This window comes from Glandiceps talaboti, chromosome 22 (assembly GCF_964340395.1).
Source record: "Glandiceps talaboti chromosome 22, keGlaTala1.1, whole genome shotgun sequence".
Lineage (NCBI taxonomy): Eukaryota > Metazoa > Hemichordata > Enteropneusta > Spengelidae > Glandiceps > Glandiceps talaboti.
Genome location: NC_135570.1, coordinates 16,745,322 through 16,751,406, shown reverse-complemented (window position 1 = coordinate 16,751,406; position 6,085 = coordinate 16,745,322).

Here is a 6,085-nt window from a genome sequence, read left to right as displayed (position 1 = left end):
TCATATTTGTACAAAGTGAACTTTTAATAGTGACACAGCAGCTGCGATGGAACATTAACAATCCTTAGGCAAAACGTCAGTTCTACAATAATTTCAGGGACTATCCTACTATTTATGACTATCAATAATAATTTTTCTAGCGACTGTTGACGTAAAACTACATATATAGTGAATATTGTCAATTTATGTCAAATGCTTTCAAGTTCTTCTGTTCTTTTTAGGTACTTTTCTATTTTTCAAGACCTAATCCTTGCAATATTTTTGCATAGTGCAATAATAGCGACCATGATTCATTCATTCATTCATTCATTCCTTCATCTATATCCCCTGTAGATGCAACAAGGTTTGCAAGAAGATCATCAGGTCCTTATCAAATCCCGTCTGCCGCAATTTATGGCGAGTCTATCTTGGAATTGACGACATTCATGACCTCATTTGACCTTTCAGTTCAGTGGTTCTCTTACTATGAGTATGTAATCAACAATTCAATTAGACTAGCGTACTAGCCTGTGGATAAAGTGTGACTTGTGTTACTTTAAGCATTCAACGGCGTTGTTGGTATAGTAATAGTCTCCATTAAGATTCCTCAGCGTTGTCATTTTGGCCTAAAGCACGCAGTAATTGGGACCTATCTTGCTCTCTAAATGTTGCTTGTATGCATTAGCCCGAGGGCTGATTCCATGGCGATGTGTTCGTGTTTTTAATACATATACTTGCATAAGACACAATGGATTTTGAAACTGTTTTCCTGATCCTCAACTCACTTCATAGATATGACGACCAAAATATTAGGTAGACGAGTCTCTTACTGTAATAAGTGCAGTCACAACAAACAAACAACAAACAAACAAACAAACAAAAAAACACACACACGCACACGCACATACATACATACATACATACACACACACATACATACATACATACATACATACATACATACATACATATATGCATTTGTCTGTTGCTGTTGTTGTTGTTGTTGTTGTTGTTGTTGTTAGCAATGATGACAGAACGGAACATAAACCAATTTCTAATAATGCTACTATGGTATCTATACCTTCTTTTGGTATAATTACACACTGCATTATGACATGCATGTAACAAAACCGTGTGGAATCAAATGCTTGTCTGTGTGCAGTGTATTATAATTAATACAAATTAATTGTACATTATTTTCCATAGTTTTATGGTTTCCCTTACATTTAGATGCAACAAAAAAACTATAGTGCTCCTACAATTTCATTCAGAACAAGATTTTATTAAGAGGATGACAAATTAATTAAAACACAAATATCCAGTTCAAATAAAAGTTAAAGTGTTTGCTGATCAATATGTCCGATCCCTTATTGTGAATGCAGTGAAACGTAGGTCTAATCCTAACCCTAACCCAAATTGCGCCAAAATTCCTGACAATGTTATACCTTGTCCACTCCCCTCTTAGTTCCCGACATTTGTCTTCAATTACAACTTAGTTTCGACTGTCCTGTTGCTTTACCCTATCCCAATACCATCCCTATCCCAAACTCCAACCCTAACGTTAACCTTGTCAACCGTTCCCCACACCTAACCCAACCCTGTCCTTCATCTTGTGTCCTGTGATTCCCTAACTCCTAGCCCCAAATAACTACTATCACATTTCACTGACTCTAGTTAACCCCCCCCCCATCTATCTTTTTATCACCACACTGCACAAATGCTCACCGGTCCTGTTCTTTCACAAACTTCGAGGTTGAAATGAAGTAGATAACTTTATTGCAGTATTCCTAACCCTAACCTTATATACAACTAGTCATTCTTGAATATTATATACCAAATACTAAATGCCCACATTCTTATTTAGAAATGATGCATACATACTATGTAGGTGTAGCCCCTCCCGCAAATTACAATTGTTTAGGAGTCATTTCACGCCACCAAAGTGACAAATACACTTCTTTTTCCCCAAAATGAACCCCCCTACCTAAGTGGTGTTTTTTAATATGACCCCACCTCACCAAAAAATCGAACCGCCCAGTGAGTTAAAATTTGCCACCCCTTAGATACAACATTACTGTCATAAATTCTAAAAGTGCCAAAGCTTACATCACAAACCAAGCTATTACATTGTAATGTCGATGTTTGTAACATCAGTTTAACGCTTGGTTTATTTCTGCCAATGGATCACAGAGAAATGAATGAAGAAATATGGGGTCAGCAATTGTATAGGTTTGGTTCTGTCGCCTTTCGAATGATCTTTTTGTGTGTGTGTGATCTATTGACGTGACCGCGTTCATTATCCTTCTCCTGTGGTTGTCGTTTAGGATGTCACAACAATCTCCTAATGTCTGACCTTGATTTCTTATCGTTACTGAGAGGCTGTAAATAAAACCAGTTATTGGTTAAAATTAAAGTTGTCAATTTGAGTACTCGTCTAGCCAAATTATCAATGTGTAAGATATTAAAATTATTGTCACGTGTCACGTGATTTCTACTTTAGACATAGTAGATAATTTACGACTTCCTAGTAGAATTCTGTCTCATAATGTCTTGGCATTTTAATTCGTTGTGATATATTTCTTACAAAATCCTCAAAGTAAAATATCTAAATTCTTATCGTAACTTGTGTACAGGAAGAATTTGTTGTGATTTGGCAATGTGTTTACTTGAAGAACGAATGCCGCGACTAGACTTGTCAGGAAAGTGCTCTTTGTCGGGGTTCTTTGTTGCTCTCTACCACTTTACCTTAAATTGGAACGTCACAACAGTAAATACTATTGGGGACATTTTCATTAACTATGGGTTCTTGAGAATTTCTTGATTGTACATCACCTACAATTACTTACAGTTTCAGAGAAACATCAAGTTGATCTTGTGCCTTTAAAGGGTATCTTTGCTATGGACAATTGGCGGCAGCGGTGTGATCACTTGTTTACAAATCGGCTCTCGGGGTAAGGCCATATTTTAGAAAATGGGATTAGGGGGATTGACATTTCCCTTTGACTAATTGTATTGTCTAACATTGCATTATTTCGGGGGTTTTTGTCATACCATCGCTGCCACCAGTTCCAAATCCCATTGTCACCATTTGGGTTAGGGTTAGGGTTAGGGTTGGGTACGTGTACCATGATATCAGCCTATATCAATCAAATTGCTGCTGAAAACCGTGTAAGGATTCAGTCAGTTGGGGTGTGAAGGGAGGTGTGGGTGTCACAGGAGTAAAACGGGAACAGTTGAGTAAGATACTAGGGATAATGTTGTGGTGATCATGACCTCACCCCAACAATGTCGGGAGTATGCCAATCTAATAGTTGGGAGTTGTGGCCTTCAGCTCAGCCAATGAGATCCAAACACAGGTATTGATTAATGCAGTACCTTCATATACATCCACATAGTGGAAGTAGTGGCAAGTAACAAAACCTTTAAAACTTTCAACATTGGTGGCAGCGGTGTGATCAAATCCTTACCATTGATTCTGGGATTCGAGCCCTTTTACATTTCTGACACCATTTTAACCCCACATTTTGAACTACTTTAACAGTGGGTGGGTCAGGTTTTAGAGAAAGAAATTGGGGGGGGGGGTACTTTTACCATGACGGAATTGAGGAGGGTCATATTTTACGAAACAGCGTAAGCCTGATATTCCCCTGCCCCCCCCCCATTGTAATTACTGAAGGCTCCCTAATGTCTGTGGATTTCTAGCTATGTAGTGTAATTGTAATTACTAAAGGCTCCCTAATGTCTGTGGATTTCTAGCTATGTAGCGTAGCAGCATTTGATATTTTTCAGTATTTTTATGACTACAGATTAAGTAGCTGTGACATTGTTAGAACATTATAAGTACAATAATTACTGGAATCTATATCCTAATATAAAGTAGAATGGGTTGGAATCCATGTAAAACTGTAACACATACTATTTTTGCGTGGCAGTTATCAGGAAATGTCTTCGAAGCATAAACATTGAAAAACTTGCAAGTCATAAAATTGCAAGTATATATATATAGTTTAGACTCTGAGAGCAAATTTAAGACTGTGGGTCACGTGGCTTGAAAAATATACCGCAATCTCAAATGTGTCTGGACACGTGCTTGGTAATACTATTGGTGTAATGGCATTGGGATTTGAAAAGGTCAACAACTGAGGAAAGAGAATTGAACAGCAGAAAAGATTTGCAAGCCTAGTCTCCATAGGATAATGCAAACATCGCTCAGACGTGTTTGTAATCCTAACCAATTACCTGAATAGAATACATAGTATCCATATGATGCACTCCATCAATGATTGCCTGGTTACACCTGTTGATTAATGAGAACAATTTTCACGGACATTTCAACCGTTCAGTTATATAACCCAATAGCGGCGATGCCAATTATTGAAAGTAAAAAAAAGGCATCCCATGTAAGTAGGATTTATAGTGGTTACCACGACAACATATCAAACAGATGAATTGCCTTGTTTATAGTATTAGGCCAAAGAAAAAAAATTGTGTGGTCCCGAGAACGCCCAAATTTAAAACAGGATGGGTAGGTAGGAATTCTATTTGCGTCTGGTTCAGGTTGTTATACAATGTACGTAGAGGTCAACAGCGATCTCTCATCGATGTGTTCGTACTTTCCGTATGATATGCAGACGACATTGTGTGCTGCTACTCTGTATTCTGTCATATTGTTTTGATCACAAGAAGATAATGTTATCAACTCTCGATTTTTCAATATTTTTTTTAGAATTACCGAAAAAAAGGTTAAGAGTCTGCAGTGAAAAAATAGTTTGGGTGGGGTTACCGGAACCAAACAATTTGTTTTGGCCTTATCAACGTCACACTTAGGGACCGGTCAGTTTCTCCAGTCGGGGGGGGGGTGGATTCTAACATCGGGCCTACAAAGTCACTGAACTCTTCCCCCCATCTGTAAAACCAAAAACAGGCTGAACCCCCTATCACTTAATTCTAAAACATGATGACCCCCTCCCCCATATATAATATTCACATGACGGGTATTTTTTGATCGTGACTAAGTGTGGACTGCTTGACTGTCTTGCAAATACTTTATAAGATCCCGGGATAGCGCTATCATAATTATAACTACACAGGGTAAATATATTCCAAAAGGAGTTAAATAACATCTTGACAGTGAAAGGTAGGGGGAAAGCTTGAGAAGGGAATATGTACATCTCTTATGGGGGGGGTCTAGGAGGTTTTTAACTCTGAAAAGTCAATTTTGATACTATTCAGACCCTTTCAGACAATAATTTCCAAGCTTTACAAGACAGCACAAACATGTAAAAAGCAACTAGGGTTGAAATATATTTGAAATATAGATTGATAGCATCTTGAAAGTAAGAGGTAGGGGGAATAGCTTGAGACTGGGATATGTTTACCTCAGGGGGGGGGGGGGGTAAGACGGAGATGTTCCACAAACCGATCACCAAGACAATGTACAGTCGAAACTATATACAAAAAACACATTTCTAGCATGTAATGCAATACACTACGTTAGTACTGGTACTTGTAAATCTGCTTGTAACTGTTCTAAGGGCCAAAACATGATTAGTATTAATGATTAAACCGATATGTACTATACTGTGAACGATCGCATGGAAACTTCCGATCTATGTTGTTTTGTATGGACCAACATATCAAGATATGACAGCTCTTGATACACAAATAAAAAGTGTGAATAGCCACATAAATGGAGAGCAAAAGAGGGGTGCAGAATTAGTTTGTTCTGTAAACAATCTGTCAGTTCAATGGAATGGAATGGTAGCAAAGATGAATGAATACATAGAAAGATCATGATAAACAACTACATGAAATGATGGTTACTAATTCAAAATTTATGGAAGAAAATACAGAGTCGAAAGCTACTGGCAACACAATGATCAGCCAACTTGAGAATATTGGAACTTAAAATATGAATCGTTAGACACAATAGTTCAGGAAATGGACACGGGGTTTCGACCAGTCAAGAAATCCTCTAAATCAACACAAAGCAACTTTTCAAGAATTAAGTGAAGAAGAAAATCTATCTGAACTTTCAACGAATCTTAACCTTCTTGCATCAGAGAGTGATGCAAATGACAGAGTGGATATCCAGGGAAATGAACCA